Source organism: Gigantopelta aegis, chromosome 4 (assembly GCF_016097555.1).
Source record: "Gigantopelta aegis isolate Gae_Host chromosome 4, Gae_host_genome, whole genome shotgun sequence".
Lineage (NCBI taxonomy): Eukaryota > Metazoa > Mollusca > Gastropoda > Neomphalida > Peltospiridae > Gigantopelta > Gigantopelta aegis.
The window spans coordinates 78,564,329-78,585,448 of NC_054702.1; the positions used below are offsets into that span (position 1 = coordinate 78,564,329).

Genomic DNA, 21,120 nt, shown 5'->3' on the forward strand with positions numbered 1-21,120 from the left:
CTACGAGTCAGAATTACCAAATGTTTGACATTCACTAGCTGATGATTAATTAATCAATGTGCTCTAGTGGTGTCGTTAAACAAAACAAACTTCTCTCATTACACGCCTCTGTGCCCCTGCCTGGACTAATCCCATAATGGTTACGACAAACCATGATATACTACAGTCGTAGACAAATTATACCCCAGTAATTTAGCTAGTAATGGAAGCTGTGAAACAATGTAACAACATAATTATTGCCATAGCTTAGTGATTGTAGTGGCGCTACTTTGACCAGATAAAGATCTATTTATATAAATTCTGATTAATACACGATGATGAGATTTTTTTCTTTGGAAAGTACACGTAGGTAGACGTCGGTTTAGACGAGGAGGCAATGGGCTCAAGGCCCCGTTCCACGAGGCGACCTTAGCACTACGTATGATCACGAGACGATATTAGCACTACGTATGGTCACGAGGCGATCTTAGCTCTACGTATGATCACGAGACGATCTTAGCACTACGTATGATCACGAGACGAGTTTAGCACTACGTATGATCACAAGACGATCTTAGCACTACGTATGATCACGAGACGAGTTTAGCTCTACGTATGATCACGAGACGATCTTAGCACTACGTATGATCACGAGACGAGTTTAGCACTACGTATGATCACGAGACTATCTTAGCACCTCGTATGATCACGAGGCGATCTTAGCACTACGTATGATCACGAGACGATCTTAGCACTACGTATGATCACGAGACGATCTTAGCACTACCTATGATCACGAGACGATCTTAGCACTACGTATGATCACGAGGCGATCTTAGCAGTACGTACCATCACCTCAAAAGTGCATAATGACAGTTATGCACTTGAGGTGATCTTAGTGCTACGATTACTTTGTGGAACGAGGACCAGGACCCTTATTTCTGACACAAACATTTACGTGTGTGTATAATGTGTCGATGAATCTTGTTTATCATCCCCACTAAATTACAACAGATTAAAGCTGCAGTATCAGTGTTACAAAATGACATACAATGCATAAGCGTACAAGACAGGGGGGCAACTGCCCCCCCCCCCCCCTCCTCCCCTCCCGTACATCGCTAGTCTGGACCATCCCTCCTCCGGCTGCTGCATATTCGTCAGACACAACTTCACACCACTGACATTCAGGTCTTGTGGCGAGTTCTGGTTGATTAGATATCGTTTATTAGAGTTATTAATAATATTATTCAATAGGTGGTGCAAGCTGAACGCGACGAACTACTGTAACCATATAGAAACTCACACTATGCTGCATACACGTGTGTATGTTTCTAAAAACATTAACAAGTTAAATAAAATTATTGTTGTGTTTTCAAAGATCTCTCTTTTTGTGTCTCTGTCTGTCTCTGTCTCTCCCCCTCTCTGTCTCTTTCTTTTTGTCTTGATCGCGCTGTCTTATTGTCTATCTGTTTGTCTATTTCTATTGTCTCTGTGGTGGTGATAGTTGAGTTACTCTCTCTCTCTCTCTCTCTCTCTCTCTCTCTCTCTCTCTCTCTCTCTCTCTCTCTCTCTCTCTCTCTCTCTCTCTCTGTGTGTGTGTGTGTGTATGTGTGCGTGCGCGCGCGCGCACAAGTGTCTCATTGTAATTATGCATGTGTGGTGCGTGCGTGCCTGCCGGCCTGCCTGCCTGCCTACCTGCCTGCGTGCGTGTATGTCATGCGCGTTTTAATGAGGTGTGTATGTGTTTGAATCATAAAAATCTATATAATCCTTGCTTTGTCTAACTTGATAAGAGTACCGAATTAATATAGTTGCGTCTAACGAGAGCAACAGTGGTGCTAAATCAAGTAAGTGTATCACAGGCAAAACTAGGGATTCAATATATTGGTCTCCAGTGACTGTGATTTCCCCGTTAAATTCTCACAAATAATACTGTACAAGTCATGTTTTATTCTTTTTCTGAGTAATTACCACTGATGAGACGAAAATAATCGAGATATATATGGATTGCTAATACATTAACGAAACAGTACATTAGTTAATCTATTTTCGCATGTACATTGTAAAAAAACGTATTAGTGGCGGATCCAGACTTTTACTTGGGAGGGGAATACAGCTATATACATTGTACTTGTATAAAACCAAATTTAAATACTAGTATTAAACTTGACGAGGTGTCAGTTTTTGTTCTATGGTGGGAACCTTAACGATCTTAAGTGATAAAATTAACGAATCATTAAATAAAATTGCATGTATATTTTATTTAAACTATTTTAATGCATATATTCAATTAAGGTTTAAGCAGGCTCTTCTGGTCAAGCTCCTCGGCAATTAAAATATTGAGCAGACCTAATTAAAAACGTTTTATTTTAACTAGATCTTAAAGTCAAATGCATGCACGACACTGACATGGAAAAACTTGGTGGGTGGGAGTCGGTCCAGGAATGCGAACTCGGTACCTACCAGACTTAAGATGAAACCACTAAACCACAGAGGCCTGTAATAACTAACTAACTAGCTAACTAAATAAATACATAAAATAATGTCTTTTTCTTTAGTGACACATTTATGTATTCAATTAAAGCAATACATTATACAATGTTTAACATATTAATACATCTATTTTTAAAAACATATTAATACATCGATGTTTTGGGGTTTTTTTTTTTTACTACATGTTAATACATGTACTGTATATATACACAACTAGTCAAACCACTTGAAGGCACTCAAGGGATCTATGAGCACTAGTAAAGTACTAGTAAAGGTCACTCAAGGGATCTAGGGCAGGGTGTTGGTGTATGAGCACCCCTTTCCGATTTTAAAGTACCTAAAGAAAATGCTGGTGTTTAATATATTAATCCATTTAGTGGACCAGCCCCACCCACTTCATTTTTTTTTCTCGCCACATTTTATATTTACCTCTCTCCCTGTAATAAGACTCACAGACAGTGTAGGTGTCTCCACCCCCCACCCCCCACCCCCCGTTTGGGTGTCTCCCACCCCCAATATATAACCCAAGGTACGCTAATGTTAGTGGGATTATATGTAATACCTTGGTCGGGGTGGTTGGGGTATTGGGTGTGTGTGTAGAAGGGACTTGGGGAGTGCTCAGAGGCGGATCTAGGGGGCCTATCACGCCCTACGCCCCTCCCCCTCCCCGGGATACAATTTGTGTAACGAAGCTCGTATATCTGTACAATATAGTCCAAATGGCGTTTGACAAGGTCGTGATAGCATGCTGTCATAAATTGCTATAATGAAGGAAACAACAGTTACTTTCTAAAATGTCCTTTAATAACAGGTGGCTGTTAAACAAAACTCCCTTAACAGCAGTTTGAACTGTATTATATGATCCGTGCAGAAAGTAGGAAAACGTGTCCTTTTTATCTAGCTGTAGAGAACTATTATTTATCATTGGCGTAACCAGGATTGTATAAGGGGGAGGGAGGAACCCACATCGAGAAAGACCACCCATCCTGCCTAATTATTATTATTACTACTTTTTAACGCACCCTCCGTTACATTAGGCTAGGTACAGTCCTGTAAACATGATTCCTTAATAAAATGTACCAACTCTCTAGAAAAATATAGATAAATATGCAGATGACATTGAGCGCAAAGGAATCTTCTCAACGATATATCGATAGAACCTAAATTATTATTAGTAACATAATCACATGACCCTGCTATTACGTTTGATTGGCTGTATATGTCAACATACAATTTTGGGAGATATGGCAGACGAAAGATGATAATTTCTTGACGCTTTCTTTCACTTTTCACACGCATGACGACCTTGGATTAAATACCGAACGATGCAGTCGTAAGCAGGTAACTTATAGCACTGAGTAGCGCAGTAAAAAGGCATGTCGTTTTGCATTATTGAGCGAACCTGGCTCGCCGATCCCGGGTTCATCATCAATAGTGTTAGTGTGTGTATGTGTATTATGTTCTTGCCTTGGATCTCGCCGCCCGTTGCACACACGGGAAGAAAAACAATTCAGCACTTGTTTGCTTCTTTCGTGACAGCGGTAAATATACATGGCTGTGAAGTTACACAGCAGGTTAACGATCGCAATATGCAATGGCATGTTCCAAAGTATTTTGCTTTGCTTTTCTTCTTTTTTTTAAATTATGGAGAATAGCTGGATGTGTAAATGTCAAGGTCACATGTCCCTAGTGTAAATCTAGATCTATGTGAAATGCTGCATAATGCATGCCATTTTGGTATCAGTATTATAAAAGTACAGTTTATTTATGTATACATTTAACTGAATATTTACATATTTTGGTGATATTTGAGAAGCTCATAGTGCATCAAAGCCAAAGTCTGGTTATATTTACCTTGTTAAAAATAGTATTAAAATTTAAAGGACCATTATCATAGTTGTAACTGTAACTAAGTTCTATTCTGTGTTAGTGGCGTAGTTTGCTATGTCTAACATTTATATGTTATAAATAACTACACATGGGGGGGAGCTGACTGAGATTGAGAGCACAAAGCAAAGTTTTTATGGGGTTCAGGGATATTCTCCCCCGTAAAATTTTGAAAACTAGATGTTCTGAAATGCAATTTCCTGCATTCTACAAGCAAAATTCATTTCTGCCTTAAGATTTACTACCATTAATATTTTTGATGCAGTAGTGATCAAATTAAGAATCCTTAGCTAAACATAGAAATTAAGTCAAATGAAATCTACATCATAGTTTTTGGCTAAATCTGTGGTGGTTTTCAACCTCCTCATCTAGGTACTTTGGCCTCCAGTTTATCATTTTGATTCATGGAGAACTTGGATATGTTTGAAGTGTGCATGTAAAACTGATGTGTCTAATTATCTTGAAGTTATTCTCTAGATTTTTCACTACACTTTGTTCTCTATTACTAATTGAAATTATATGGTTGTAATTTTTTTATGGGCATATAAGTGAAAGTACACTTAAGCCAGGAATCCCATGTGTACATAGTGCGTAATGCATAGTTCATAGGGCATGGTGTGTAAACAACAGTTTATATAGAAATCAATTGAAACACTTCCATATGTATGCAATGCGTGATGCGTAGTGTGTAATACGTTAATTCCCGAACTCCTCTGTGATCATTCCAATACACATCACGTACTACACATTACGCATCACGTACATATTGATTCCTAGCTAAAATGATAATTCTGATAGTGATATACAACTCCATAACCAGACTTGGCGCCAACCTCACGACTTTCAAAAGCATATTCGCCATACTAAATACCATTGTGCCATACTCACAAAATTTGATATTTCCAGATGACAATGAAATTATAGGCACCTATTACTGTCTGCTATGGATGTCATGTGACCTATAAACAAGTTGATACCGAAACCTAACAGTGACACAATTTCATTAACTACCAGCTAATATTAACCAAGCAGGGAAAAGCTTTCAAAAGCATATTATTACAATGTTATTAACATGCACAAATTATGTACAAATAGCAACATTTGAACACTTGGGAAGCATGTATTCTATACCCTATGAACATTTATTAATTTATTAACATGTAGGCAGCAAAACAAATTGCCGTTAGGTGCCTTTTAATAACATCCTTGATCACATTTTAAATCTATACTTTTCACACATGCATTAAACCCAGTATGTGTCCCAGACACCAGGAAATTGGATATACAAGTATACTATTTCAAAAATGTTCTTGAAGAGACCCAGCATGTTATCTTGTTTAGCCGTTATGCCATGTTGGTTTTAGAATGTTGGATAATACTGAAGCCTGTATAATGTTAACACTTTATAACATAATGGGGCCTATTTTTGGTTACCATTTGATTAACGGGACTGTCCTGAGTTTGCAACCATTGTAACATGTTTCCGACTAACAGTCTATTTGGCAACTAACATTGCAAAAAAATTAATTTGTTTAGAATTATCCAGGGCTTTATATCCAGGCGTTCTGTGAGTCCGAACATAGGCCCTTCCCAAAAGAAAGTGGCACTGAACATTCCAAATTTCTATGCTACAAATTCCCAATATACCGTATATATTTAATTATATGTATGTTCTAATAAATCAGTTTAACAGTGGTGTACTGCTTTATTCGGTGGCCTGAATTTGTTTTATCCCAATATGATTTACTTGCGCTAATTTTCCAAATTTCTATGCTACAAATTCCCAATATACCGTATTTAATTATATATGTATGTTCTAATAAATCAGTTTAACAGTGGTGTACTGCTTTATTCGGTGGCCTGAATTTGTTTTATCCCAATATGATTTACTTGTGCTAATTTTCCAAATTTCTATGCTACAAATTCCCAATATACCGTATACGGTATATTTAATTATATGTATGTTCTAATAAATCTGTTTAACAGTGGTGTACTGCTTTATTCGGTGGCCTGAATTTTTTTTATCCCAATATGATTTACTTGCGCTAATTTTCCAAATTCCATCAGACATGGGACCCTAACAAAATATCCAGAATAAATTTCTGATACCTTTCCCCATTATTTTTAAGCACTTACAGTGGTTGCAAAACAAGGCATCGCGTGTCGCATGCGATGTTTACTACCCTCATTTCCGACGTCTATTTTCGCCACAGTTGCTCAGACTCCAGTTCATATTTTCTTGGTTCTTGTCTGAATGTATAGCTCGGCTACTATGGGTTAATTTCTTCAGGAAAACTTTGAGTTTCCTACAAATACAGCGTCCATTACTGCTCATTGCCTTTGTTTTTAAAATATATTAATTTTTGTTTAGATTCATGAGCACAGTGCTAGACCCAGTGATTTTCCGCGATTGTGGAAAACTGACAGAAGTTGCGGAATTCCCATTGTGAAACGGAATTTACATTTGAAAACGGAATTACGATTTTCTGCGAAGTTAAAAAAATTAATACTCTTTTACTATTGCCACACACTGTAAAACTGATGATTTACCTGTGCGCAGTACTATTGGCAAACGCTAGACTGGATTATGCGCTTCACGGTAAACCAAATGGTCACAATTGGGAACCAATCAAATACTTCGCAAACGTTAGTGAAACATTTGCTGGCTGAACATGGGGCTGGTTCACTGCTTAGTCTGTTGTGCCTGCGCAGATGGGACAGTTTTTTTCTTCCATACGCTTGTCTTGGAAGACAGATTTTTACGCTACACATTAAACCGAATGACCATTTCGGGAACCAGTCAAAATATGTTTGCACACGTTTAGCAAAAAAACGGCTGGCTGAACGTTGCAATGTTACTTTATTTCTGCTGTGTCATGTGCATACTTCAATTTGCAGACGTTAGACTGTCAAAGAGATGATAAAATAAATGTTTACATTTTGTGAATCCTAAGCTCCGTTGAATAAAGCAGTCACTTAATTGTTGGACAGTCATGCTTTATGTAGTTATTATAACTGTAGCCTTTGCTCCTGATGTGATTTTTTCACTACTAATATGTACAGTAGGCTTACTTTGATTTAATGACAAATAGTCAACGCCAGTACATTTTCGGACCCTTTAATTTGTCACAACTTGTGTTAGTTCAATAGTTAATTACATGTTAATTACATTTTACGTTAATTACATTTTTTAAAAACAAAAAACCACTGAGTTATACTTGTTCTATTCTTGGACAACAATTTCACCAACTACATTGCACACTCTCCCCCCCCCCCCCCCATACCGAGTGTCTAGCTCTCGATAAACCCCCAACTCCTATTCTGTCAGTTCCAACGCCTACTAGTACTTCGTTTTGCAACCGCTGACTGATTTAATTCAGTAGTTATAAATCACTTCTGTTAACAAGTTTTTGATATATTTTATGTCCTTGGATTGACATGTTTAAAAATACTGGGAATTAAGTCTCAGGGTACATTTTGTTTTCAAAATTTTGATTAGCGACCATTGGTGCTCAGTAGAAAATTGAGTTGCACCTACTATTTAACATTTTAGAATTGTGTAGCGATCTCTGAAGTGGGCGGGATGTAGCCCACTTGTAAAGCTTTGGCTTGACGTGCGGTCGGTTTGGGATCGATCCCTGTCGGTAGGCCCATTGGGCTATTTCTTGTTCCAGCCAATGTAACAAAGACCGTGGTACGTACTATCCTGTCTGTGGGATGGTGCATATTAAAGATCCCTGGCTGCTTACCAAAAAAGTGTAGTCCATGAGGTGGCGACAGCGGGTTTCCTTTCAATATCTGTGTGATCCTTAACCATGTGTCTGATGCCATATAACCATAAATAAAATGTGTTGAGTGTGTCGTTAAATAAAACATTTCCTTCCTTCACAAATTGCGACACAATACTGAACAAAATGTTCGCTTGCTCTATAACAGTAATTTGGTGTTTTAGTTATTTTATTAATTAATTAGTGAGATTTATCAAAATATATATCACAAATATATATTGAAGTGAACTTTTAATCTTGAAGCAAATCCTAGAAAGTGAGAAACAGTTCTAGAAATCAGTCTGACAATTAGACACGTGTCTATAGTCTGGCTTTTTTCAACAGCAGTTGATGTGGAAGTCTCGTGATAAACATGGATAAAAACTTATAATTCATATTACTGTTCCCGAAAATTAGAAATTCTGAATACATGTATACATTTGTGTCTCTGGAATAAGCCTACTGTCAAAGATAGGACGGAAAGCATAATCTGATTGTGAAATTTTAATTATACTACCGGCAAAAAATAAGGGAACGGGTGAAATTATAGTGAATGTTTTATTTCGATTAATGTCTGGAAAACCAATTTGGGGCGTGTATATCAATATCTGGTGTGTCCACCATTTTGGGTGATGCATGCTCGTCACCTTGATGGCATACTGTTGATTAATGTACGTATGGTTGCCCTGGGTATTGCCCGCCATTCATTCTGAAGGGCTACCGCAAGCTGGGCCACGTTGGCGGGTGCTGGGTCCCTGGCGTACACTTTCCGCCCAAGAACGTCCCACAGGTGCTCTATAGGGGACATATCGGGGGACTTAGCGGGCCAGTCGATTGTTGGTATGCCTTGTTGTCGTAGGTAATCGGTGACTATCCGAGCGCGATGTGGTCTTGCATTGTCGTCTTGAAATTCAAAATTTCTGCCAATATTTCTCGCCATTGGAATAACGACAGGACGCAAAATTTGGTCCAGATATCTCTGGCCAGTCAAATTTCCATTAACAATAATCAAATCTGTTCGCCTGTCATGTGTGATCCCTCCCAAAACCATGACACTACCATCCCTATACCGATCATGGTCTAGAATTGTAGCTCGGGCATATCTCTCGCTGCTACGTCGCCAACAACATTTTCTGCATCTGTGAATCTTAGGCAGAACCTCGATTCGTCTGTAAACATGGTGTAACGCCATTGTCGCACAGTCCGTCCCTGGTGTTGTCTAGCCCACCGTAATCATTGCCGCCTATGGTGAGCTGTTAGGGTCACACCCTTCAGAGGACGCCTCGCTTTCAGGCGGGCTTTGTAGAGTCTGTTCTTGACGGTCGATATTGAAATTCGCCTTCCTGTTATTGTACGGAATTCACTGTTGATAGCAGCAGCTGATTTGAATCTATTCCGTAGAGCAATTAATGTTATGGTATGATTTTGTCGAGGTGTCATATTTTTAGGCCTGCCACGCCCAGGTCTCGTTGCAACCCCGCCAATTTGACGGTACTTATCCCACAATCTAGAAATTACACTTTTTGATTTACCAAACATTCTTGCAACTTGGCATATTGACGTACCTCCCTCTATCGTACCGACAATTCGCCATTTCGTCTCTTCATTAAGGTATCGTTTTGGGACCATTTTCGTGCATGTGATTACCTCACTTGCATCAGTGTTTGTGAGTTCCACCATAAGCACATACACGTGATATTCTGTATGCACGTGCATCACAGGCATGATGTGAAATTTCATTTTGATCAGATGAAGCGTTCAGATGCAAGGCCACTGTATTGTAACAGTGCATGTCAACGATAGTTATATTCACATCAGTCATTCCCTTATTTTTTGCTTTAGTATATTAGAAAGCAAAGTTACAGCTAAAGTTTGTTTTGTTTAACAACACCACTAGAATACGGTATATTGATTAATTAATCATTGGCTATTGGATATCAAACATTTGGTAATTCTGACTCGGAGAAAACCTGCTACATTTTTCCATTAGCAGCAACGGATCTTTTATATGCACTTTCCCACAGACAGGACAGCACATACCACAGCCTTTGACCAGTTGTGGTACACTGGTTGGAATGAGCAAAGTATGCGTTTTTAGCAAACATTATTTTGCTGCCCGATTCCTGTAAATTAAACCATGTACCCTGGACTATTTGGTGTTTAACATATGGGTATTTCCATATTTGACTGAGGAAAAAAAAAGAAAATCCACCAAGCACTGCTATAAATATAACATGTACTCATACTAATAAAAAGCAGTAAGGAATCTCTGTGAATATGCAGTCCCATAGACAGGACAATGCATGTCATGTCATGTCATAGGGTTTTACGTGCACATTCAGAACAAGCTGTTGTAGTGCATGCCTGTCGTGGGCGCAAGAGCCGGCCTTGGCCGGCTCCTCCGTCCATGACAGGAAAGGTGGGGGCAGGGGAGAGGAGGGACCGCCTGCACTGGCAGGTGCAAGGGAGCACCAGCAGCCCGATCAAATCGGCAGCAGGCGGGTGGGGGTGGGGGTGGTGCTATGGAGTTTGAATGGAGCAGTTAAATGCCAAAGAGAAAAGGGTGTGCAGTTTTGATTGAGGGAATTTGGCGCAATTTTGAACGGTCGGTCAAAAGGTAAATGGCTGAGCTAATATAGGTTTTGATATTAGTGAATCGAGAGTAGCTCGTTAATTTTAGACCTTTACGATGCTGTGGTGTCTCCCTAGGTTGCCCATAAGGCCCTTATAAGGGCCTGACCACATCACCAAGTCCCAAGTTATTACCAGCTGCAAGTATTGGGGGTTTGGGTGGGGGGGGCCTATATTCTTTTGTTCGGCTTCCCCTGGGTGCATTGCAATTGTGTACTCGGAACGGTATTCTTTTGTCCGGTTCCTTATTAGAGTATGTGCTGGGCCATTAAATGGGGGCGGGTGCATTGTTATCGGACAATGCATAACACAGCTTTTGATATACCAGTCATGGGGCCCTGAATAGGATATTAAAAAGTTACAGCGAACTCGAACAGTAAAAACAAAGAAACTGTCGACCTCAGGATTAGTAAAACCCATTCACGAGCAATGAATCGTGTCAGCTTTTGAAAGACCCTGTAATCGTCACATGTCACTGGCATCTTGCTTGACTATTGGACAATTAGTCCACCTACGATGAATTGTTTTCCATTTGTTATATAAATATATTAGAATTTTAATCTTTGGTGTTTTTGTTTTTATAATAACGTTGGACACATAGACAAAACATAAAAATAAATGTGTCATATTATTAATGCGAATAACACAAACTCGCACTTTTCACATTGTGATCACATTAATTTCAAGATCTACATTAAATAAATAAATTAAAAAAAAAATCTTTTTTTTTTTACAGTATGTGGTTACAAATATATATATTTAATATGTATTGAATGTTCGAGTTTCATGGGCTAATTGGTAGTGTCTCAGATTTTACAGTTCAGTAAAGTATAATTTGACATTTTAAGAACATTTATTTATACTGGTAAGCTTTCTTTCCTTGTTTTTAAACTCCATAAATCCATAAAGCTTTGTTTTATTAGTGTCAAAATAAAATAGTATTTTAGTAATGCATCATAACTATAGTTACCAGTAATAATTATGGGTATTAAGACTATTCCCTTAAATTAGCCACTGTTTTCACTTATCATTGTTAGGGTGGGTGGGTGTATGGGTGGGTGGAAAGGGGAATAGTCGGATGCTACTGAGTGGTAAAGCACTTGCCATAAGGTAGGCTTGATGGGTATCAGGATTGATCATCCTAGTTCATGTTCTTAGATCACCCACCCCCAACACAATGTGAATGCTACAATAAAGTTCTGCACTATCCTGTCAATCATCTATAAGAAAGCACATAATAATGAAAGATCCATTGTTGCTGTCTTTTGGTAGAGTGGCCTATATGACTGCAATGGTTTCCTGTCTGTCTTGACTAAGAGTAGAAATAACCCAATATTAAGACACCATTACCATAAGGGCGAGATGTATATGTAGCCCAGTGGTAAAGCACTCGCTCGATGCGCGGTTGGTCTGGGATCGATCCTCTTTGGTGGGCCCATTGGGCTATTTCTTGTTCCAGTCAGTGCACCTCGACTGATATATCAAAGGCTGTGGTATGTACCGGTACTACCCTGTCTGTGGGATGGTGCATATAAAAGTACCTATGCTGCTAATCAAAAAGAGTAGCCCATGAAATGGTGACAGCAGGTTTCCTTTCTCAATATCTGTGTGGTCCTTAACCACATGTCTGACGCCATATAACCGTAAATTAAATGTGTTGAGTGCGTTGTTAAATAAAACATTTCTTTCTTTTTTTTCATTCTTTCCATTACCATAAATGAACTGAGGCGCATTAGACAAATATTCCTTTCCTTTGTGTTGTTTGTTTGGCAGGTGTTGATTGAACACAGCTGAATGGATTCAGAGAAAGATATGCCTTTGTTGATCTGTTGTATGAAAAGGCTAGTCAGTTGAAGCTATAGTAAATTGCAAAATAAAACTGGGTTCAATTTATGGATTAAAATCTGTTTATTTTGTTAGTGAATGTTAGTACTGCCCACTCCCCATTTCTGCTTTGAAGATTTGGCCCGCCAAGTTGAAAATCAAAAGTAATATATAGCCGCAACACCCCCCCCCCCCCCCCCCCCCCATGAGTCACTGTCAGATTCCAATGCCTGTGTAGCCAGCAAAGGGGGTGGGATGTAGCTCAGTGGTAAAATGCTCTCTTGATGTGCAGTTGGTGTGGGATCGATCCACATCAGTGGGTCCATTGGGCTATTTCTCGTTCCAGCCAGTGCACCGCAACTGGTATATCAAAGGCTGTGGTATGTGTTATCCTGTTTGGGATGGTGCATATAAAAGATCCCTTGCTACTAATGGGAAAATGTAACAGGTTTCCTCTCTGAGACTGTATGTCAAAAATACCAAATGTTTGACTTCAAATTAATAAATCAATGTGCTGTAGTGGTGTCATAATGACATTTAATGGATACTGTAAGTACCTGCAGTAGTGGTACTAACTGACTAGCACATACACCTGTACTTATTTTACTACACATGTACAGGAATGGTTAATGCAAGGTTTTTTTTTAACCATTCCTCACTGGTAATTACTGCCAGCTGTCAGTTTAAGTTTGTCTGATCTCTACAACAAACTGCCAATATTTTCTAGTGGATTTTGATCTCATACCCTTCTATTTACTATTTTACCTTCATGGCCAATACCTGGTACTTATAATCTGTAAATATAAGAACCACATTAAAGACATCCAAGAGGTTTTTCATTAATTGGTTCTGGCCTCGGTGGTGTCGTGGTTAAGCCATTGGACATAAGGCTGGTAGGTACAGGGTTCGCAGCCTGGTACCGGCCTCGGTAGTGTTGTGGTTAAGCCATTGGACATAAGGATGGTAGATACAGGGTTTGCAGCCTGGTTCTGGCCTTAGTGGTGTCGTGGTTAAGCCATCGGACATAAGGCTTGTAGGTACAGGGTTCGCAGCTTGGTATAGGCTTCCACCCAGAGCGAGACGCCATATAGCCGTAAATAAAATGTGTTGAGTGTGTTGTTAAATAAAACATTTCCTTCCTTCCCACCCAGAGCGAGTTTTAACGACTCAATGGGTAGGTGTAAGACCCTCTTATCTCTCACTAACCACGAACAACTCACTGTCCTGGACAGACAGCCCAGATAGCTGATGTGTGTGCCCAGGACAATGTGCTTGAACCTTAATTGGATATAAGCACGAAAATAAGTTAAAATGAAATATTAATTGTTACTATAGTGTATTAAACATAACTGAACCCTACATTTTGTTAATGGCATGAACCTGTTACATGTACATTAATTTTGTCCAAAAGTAAAGGGGACTAAACCCACAGCTAAATTGTTACTTTTTCTTAGGCACCGGCCTTGGTGGCGTCATGGCAGGCCATCGGTCTACAGGCTGGTAGGTACTGGGTTCGGATCCCAGTTGGGCATGGGAATTTTAATCCAAATACCGACTCCAAACCCTGAGTGAGTGCTCCGCAAGGCTCAATGGGTAGGTGTAAACCACTTGCACTGACCAGTGATCCATAACTGGTTCAACAAAGGCCATGGTTTGTGCTATCCTGCCTATGAGAAGCGCAAATAAAAGATCCCTTGCTGCTAATCGGAAGAGTAGCCCATGTAGTGCCGACAGCGGGTTTCCTCTCAAAATCTGTGTGGTCCTTAACCATATGTCTGACGCCATATAACCGTAAATAAAATGTGTTGAGTGCGTCGTTAAATAAAACACTTCTTTCTTTTTCTTAGGCAAAGTGCAGCATAATAAAAAGTCGATAAACATGCTAATTTTAAAGGATGCAATCTCAAGTGTATTTTTATTATTTATGCATTCGAAACGGATCGTCTATTTGATGTTTTTTCTCTTTATGTGCTTTCTTGAATTTAATGGCTTCTGTCTCAAAAGTGGGTCTTATAAGAACAAATAGTTCCCTGAGAAAATATCCAGCTACTAAGCAAAACTCGAAAAGAGCAATGGGCAAGCAACAACTGCTACTCAAGGTAAAGTGTGTGTTAACAACACCACTAGAGCACATTGATGTATTAATCATCAGCTATTGGATGACAAACATTTGGTAATTCTGACATATAGTCTTAGAGAGGAAACCCACTACATTTTTCCATTAGCAGCAAGGGATGTTTTATATGCACCATCCCATACACAGGATAGCACATGCTACCACCTTTGATATGCCAGTCATGGTGCACTGGCTGGAACCAAAAAATAGCCCAACAGAAATCAATCCTAGACCGACCGCATGTTAAGCGAGCGCTTTACCACAGGGCTATATCCCGTCCCCTGTCATTCAAAATGCACAATATATATGATGCTTTTTTATGATCAGTTTCACAAGCAACTTCTGCTTTCCGTCTTTTGTTTTTATTATGTTCCAGATACGTAATTTCTCATTTTGAGGAGTGATAATTTAAATCATAGCGTTTTATCTGTGTTTGTCTGAAGTCTTTTGCATTGCTGTTAAACAGTCTACTAGTTTTGAAAACTCATTTTTAGAACTGCTCCTAATTTTCCATCATTTGCTTCCAGATTAAAATTTGAGAAGCAAATACAGCTTCTAGCACAACAAAATAAAATTTTGGCCTTTGTTACTACACGGGGGTGGGATTTAGCTCAGTCGGTTGAGTGCTCGTTTGAGGCGCTGGCATCGCAGGATCAAACCACCTTGGTGGATCCATTTAGCTGAATTTTTTTTTTCATTCCAACCAGTGCACCACAACTGGACAAAGGTTGTGGTATGTGTTTTTCTGTCTGTGGGGAAGTGTATGTAGAAGATCCCTTGCTACATTAGGAAAATTGTAGCAGGTTTCCTCTGATGACTACAAGTCATAATTACTAAATGTTTGACATCCAATAGCTGATGATTAATTAATCAATGTGCTCTAGTGGTGTCGTTAAACAAAAAAACAACATTATTGTTTGTTACTACAGGTAGTACTAATATATTTTCCAAATAATATCTGGCTGGGTCAAAGTTCGAGGTGCACATAACTTTTGATGGAGCAGTTATTACCACAAGTTGATAAATGTGACAGTGTTTGCTGTGATAAAATGTTGGGTCATCTGGCCAGTGAATTCCTGTAATTTAATTTGAACTAGTGTCAATGTACCTACTACCATTGTGCTAGAAACATGTGTGGGGGTTCTACTAAAAATAGCATGACAATTTTTATGTGGAACTAGGGTAGTCATAGATGCTACCAGATATCTCTGAAATGAACAGCTTAACATCTAATTGTTTTTTGATTTATACTACTCAAAAGAATTTAAGGGTCAGACGATATTTTCGACATTATTTTCTGAATGTCAATTATATTAGCTAGACCATAATGTCACGCATGGTATTGTTCCATTTTGACGAAAGTTGGTCCAAGCAACCCATAAATGAATTAAAATCCACTGTCATTGACACTGTCGACTAGTTCTAATGGCGAAAACATGCTTACATTTGCACTTAAATTAGGGCGAAAGCGAAAGGTCTGCTAAGTGTCCATAACTTGCTTTTTCACAAAGCGCTTCATTTGCACGCTTTGCATGTGTATTCCATGTTCCCAATGCTGAATTTCCGTATAATTGGAGCTTGCGTTCGTGTACGGTGCACACTCCAAATTCGACAATGGTATGACGTCAGCTGACTATCGAAGATCGAGGAAGGGCTATTGCTTGGCTTCAGGATGGCAATACGCAAAGAAATGTTGCTCTGAGACTTGGTGTCAGTCAGAGTGTCGTTGGCCGACTGTGGCAACGGCACCAAGCAACGAATTCTGTTCGAAATCGTCCACGTTCGGGAAGACCCCGAAGCACTACAAATAGAGAGGACCGCTACATCACCAATATGGCTCTACGTCAACGCACAACCACTGCACGCCGATTACGTGACAATCTGCGGACTGCGACTGGAACTCGAGTGTCTGATCAAACCATACGCAATCGTCTGAGAGCCAATAATCTACGCTGCCGTCGCCAGGCTGTTCGACCACCACTCCTACCACGTCACAGAACGGCCAGACGTCACTGGTGCACACTTCATCTGCGGTGGCAACGTGTTCAGTGGGGTCAAGTGATGTTCACTGATGAGTCCAGGTTTAGTCTCCAGTTCAACGACGGTCGGGTTTGTGTCTACAGACGTCCTGGGGAGCGCTTCGCTGATGTTAATGTTAGACAACGTCACCGGTTCGGTGGTGGCAGCGTCATGGTGTGGGGCGGCATCTCTATCCACCACAGGACCCCCCTCTATGTGGTGGATGGCAATCTGAATGGAATCCGCTATCTGAATGAGATTATCCGGCCGTTGGTTCTCCCAGGCCTTCAGCAGATTGGCGGCGGGGCAGTTCTGCAGGATGACAATGCCAGATCCCACCGCGCCAGGGTGGTAACAGACTTTCTCAGACAACAAGGTATCGCCAGGATGGATTGGCCAGCATATTCGCCTGACTTGGCCCCAATAGAGACCGCCTGGGACGAATTAGGCAGGAGAGTTCGGGATAACCATGCCCCTCCGGCCAACCTTCATGATCTGGGTCAACTTCTTATGGCAGAGTGGCAGGCCATTCCCCAAGAGTTCTTCAGACGTCTGATCAACAGCATGAGGCAACGATGTGTCGAGTGTATTCGCGCCAGGGGTGGATTCACACACTATTAAACGAATGTTCTAATGTGTAAAATCCATGTTTGACAACCTTCAACTTTGACAGCATGTTATGTGACTTTCTTGTATACAGTGATGTTTATTTGTGTTTTTTTGTAAATATGGAACAATAAATTAAATTTTTGGTGTAGTTTACATCATCAATCTAATACTCTGAAACTTATTTGGTTATAAATTTTTGACCCATAAATTCTTTTGAGTAGTATATTTTAACAGTGAGGGGTGGTAGTATTTATATCCATGGTGTATCCATGTAGATCCATATGCAGCATGTAGGAGTTAACCACATGCATGTGTTACTATTATCGTCTATAGATGGGAATATGATTTGGTGGTATACACCCTAGATGTAAGTTGAGGGTGGATATAACCCAATGGTAAAGAGCTCATCTGATGCACAAACGGGATTGGGGTATGTCTCGTTCCAGCTAGTGCACCGCAACTGGAATGTCAAACGCTGTAGTATGTGCTATTCTGTCTGTGGGATGGTGCATATAAAAGAACTCTTGCTACTAATGGAAAAATGTAGCGGGTTTCTTCTGTAAGACTATTTGTCAAAATTACCAAATGTTATGACATCCAGTAGCTGATGATTAATAAATCAATGTGCTTTAGTGGTGTCATTAAACAAAACAAACTTTATCTGTAAGTTCTTTCAATGTTCAATGTACTGAAAGATATGTTGTTGCATCAATGCACTTCATGATATCTAGTATTAAAAAACAAACGGAAACCAAACAAGTTTATGAAAACTGTACAATTATAGTTTTATATTTTGCCTGATAGTAATTCATAGGCGAGGATGAGGAGGTGACAGTGACATATTACAGTAAAGTTTTTTTGACAAATTGACAAATTTGTTATGTAAATTATTCAATAAATTCAGCATCTACATGTATTCATGTATGCATATAAAATGATTTGGAGGGTAGAAACTTAAACCTGGAATATACCATAATTGCGAGAGATAGGAGATAGTAACCGCCGTGCTGGTGACAGCTAATGTTATGTTATGTTATGTTATTATGTTGTTATGTTATTATGTTATGCAATTTAAGGCTGGTAACTGGCTCCGTTTCAGATTTCTTTTATTAGATCATGTTCCAACTTTTAATGTTTTAGAACAGCACTCAATCATACTCACCGTGTCACTTTTAGAAATAAAGTTTGGAGATAGTGAAAAACGTACAGTCCTAAAGTTGTACATCTATACATGTAGTTAATATGCCTACTTTCTTTATGAAAAATTAAATTCCCATCTGGAAAGTGCATATACCGATATATGTTTATTATAAAACATTCCATGTTACTAACTGAACTCCCCCTCCCTTTCCCCAAGTTTACATACATGTATGTGACAGCAGTGGGGTATTAATTGTCTAACTGCTCTAAATCAAATGTCACAATTACACTTGATATCTTTAACAGCAGCCAATTAAAACAGTGTATTATTAGTGGTCATTAAGTAATCGTTGGCTTCGGTGGTGTAGTGGTTAAGCCATCAGACATAAAGCTGGTAGGTACTGGTTTTGCAGCCCCGTACCAGCTCCCACCCAGAGAGAGTTTTAATGACTCAATGGATAGGTGTAAGACATGTCACCCTCTTTTTTTCTCTCACTAACAACTAAGTTACTGTGCTGGACAGACAGCCCAGATAGTTTAGGTATGTACCAAGGATAGTGTGCTTGAACATTAATTGGAATGAATTAATCTTTATTGACATTTCGTGAGGTCAATATGTGAGGTGGAAGTAGATTACCTTTTACTGTCTCGGACATTAGCTTTTGCATTATAGTGTTCTTTTTTAGTTAAAATATTTTATGTGATCTTTTAATTCCTTGTGTTTGCGCAGGCCTTTAAGAATTGAAAATGGGTTATACAAAAATAAATTTCAGGTAGCCCATTTCTGTTTATCTTACCCTTTATGTTTATATAAATGATGTCTTATATTTTATGTGAACGAAAAATAGCTCACACAAGACTATATTTGCGAGAGCGATGTGTGAATAAACAATCATTCTCACAATTTTCAAAATCCTGTTGTGAATGGAAAGAAAGAAATTTTTATTTAACGATGCACTCAACACATTTTATTTACGGTTATATGGCGTCAGACATATGGTTAAGGGCCACACAGATTTTGGGAGGAAACCCGCTGTCACCACTACATGGGCTACTCTTTCCGATTAGCAGCAAGGGATCTTTTATTTGCGATTCCCACAGGCAGATAGCACAAACCATGGCCTTTGTTGAACCAGTTATGGATCACTGGTTGGTGCAAGTGGTTTACACCTACCCATTGAACCTTGTGGAGCACTCACTCAAGGTTTGGAGTCCGTATCTGGATTAAAAATCCCATGCCTCGACTGGGATCCGAACCCAGTACCTACTAGCCTGTAGACCGATGGCCAAACCACAGCACCACCGAGGTTGGTTGTTGTGAATGGGTTTGTGTATGTAAGTGGTGTTATGTTTGTGTTTTTTTTTTCCCAGTGAAGTTTTATCCATTTAAGCCCAGTAATAAAGTGCTTGCTTGATGCGTGGTCAATCTGAGATCGATCCCTGTCAGTGGACCCATCAGGCTATTTCTCGTTCTAGCCAGTGCACCACAACTGGTACATCAAGGAGGAAATGTTTTATTTAATGACACACTCAACGCATTTTAAGACTATGTAAAAAATTGCCAAATGTTTGACATCCAATAGCCGATGTGCTGTAGTGGTGTCGTTAAACAAAACAAACTTTGTCTTGAGTGGGGGTTTTCCAGTGAGGTTTTATCTGTTTACCATTTCAAATTGTGGTGTTTGTAATATGACTTCAGACATATGGTTAAAGACCATGCAGATATTGATAATTGTTTTAAATATGATTACAACCTTGAATCATGTAACTTTCATGTGTCTAATTCCAAAATCCCTATATATTATAACTACTGAATATACCATAAACTGGCACAGTGAAAACAGCGAATGTAATTTCTATACTTTATCACTTTAGTGATAATACAGCTGTTTATAATTTTCAAGATTTTCCATAGATTATATATTTCATGGCTGCAAGTCTTTATTTTGCAGCTTATATCTAATTAAGGTTCAAACATACTGCCCTGAGTACATATCTCAGCTATCTGAGTTGTCAGTCTGAAAGTTAATATTTAGTTGTTAGCAATAACTGGCAAGAGAGAAGTTGATTTAGTGGCCTAATACTTCCCCATTGAAACATATTCTTGGTTGGAGCCAATACTGGGGTGTGAACCCAGTATCTAATAGGCTTCAATCCAATGAGCTAACCACTAGCTATAGCACTTAACCAAATTTTGTTTTACAATAATAAAACCTAAGCAGCCACAAAAGTTAAGGTTTGTTTTGTTTAACAACATCACCACTAGAACACATTGATTTATTGATTAACCATTGGCTATGAAACATATTGATAATACTGATATACACATCGATTTATTGATTAACCATTGGCTATGGAACATATTGATATTGATAATACTGATATACACATCGATTTATTGATTAACCATTGGCTATGGAACATATTGATATTGATAATACTGATATACACATCGATTTATTGATTAACCATTGGCTATGAAATATTGATATTGATAATACTGATATACTAGTAGTCTAAGAAGAAACCTATTACTTTTTCCATTAGCAGCAAGGGATCTTTTATATGCACTGTTCAACAAACAGGACAACACATACTGTACTACAGGACAACACATACCGTACTGCAGCCTTTGATATATCAGTCATGGGGCAC

At 39.1% G+C, this 21,120-nt stretch overlaps 1 protein-coding gene across 3 annotated transcripts in view; it reads left to right on the forward strand.

Moving 5' to 3' along the window:
- Positions 1-3,704: 3,704 nt before the first annotated feature.
- Positions 3,705-21,120, forward strand: part of LOC121371160 (1-phosphatidylinositol 4,5-bisphosphate phosphodiesterase beta-4-like) — a 142,928-nt gene continuing 125,512 nt past the window's right edge. For all 3 annotated transcript variants that reach the window (XM_041496836.1, XM_041496837.1, XM_041496838.1), the window contains exon 1: positions 3,705-3,813. The gene's annotated coding sequence lies outside the window, so the exon portion shown is untranslated. The remainder of the gene's footprint in view (positions 3,814-21,120) is intronic.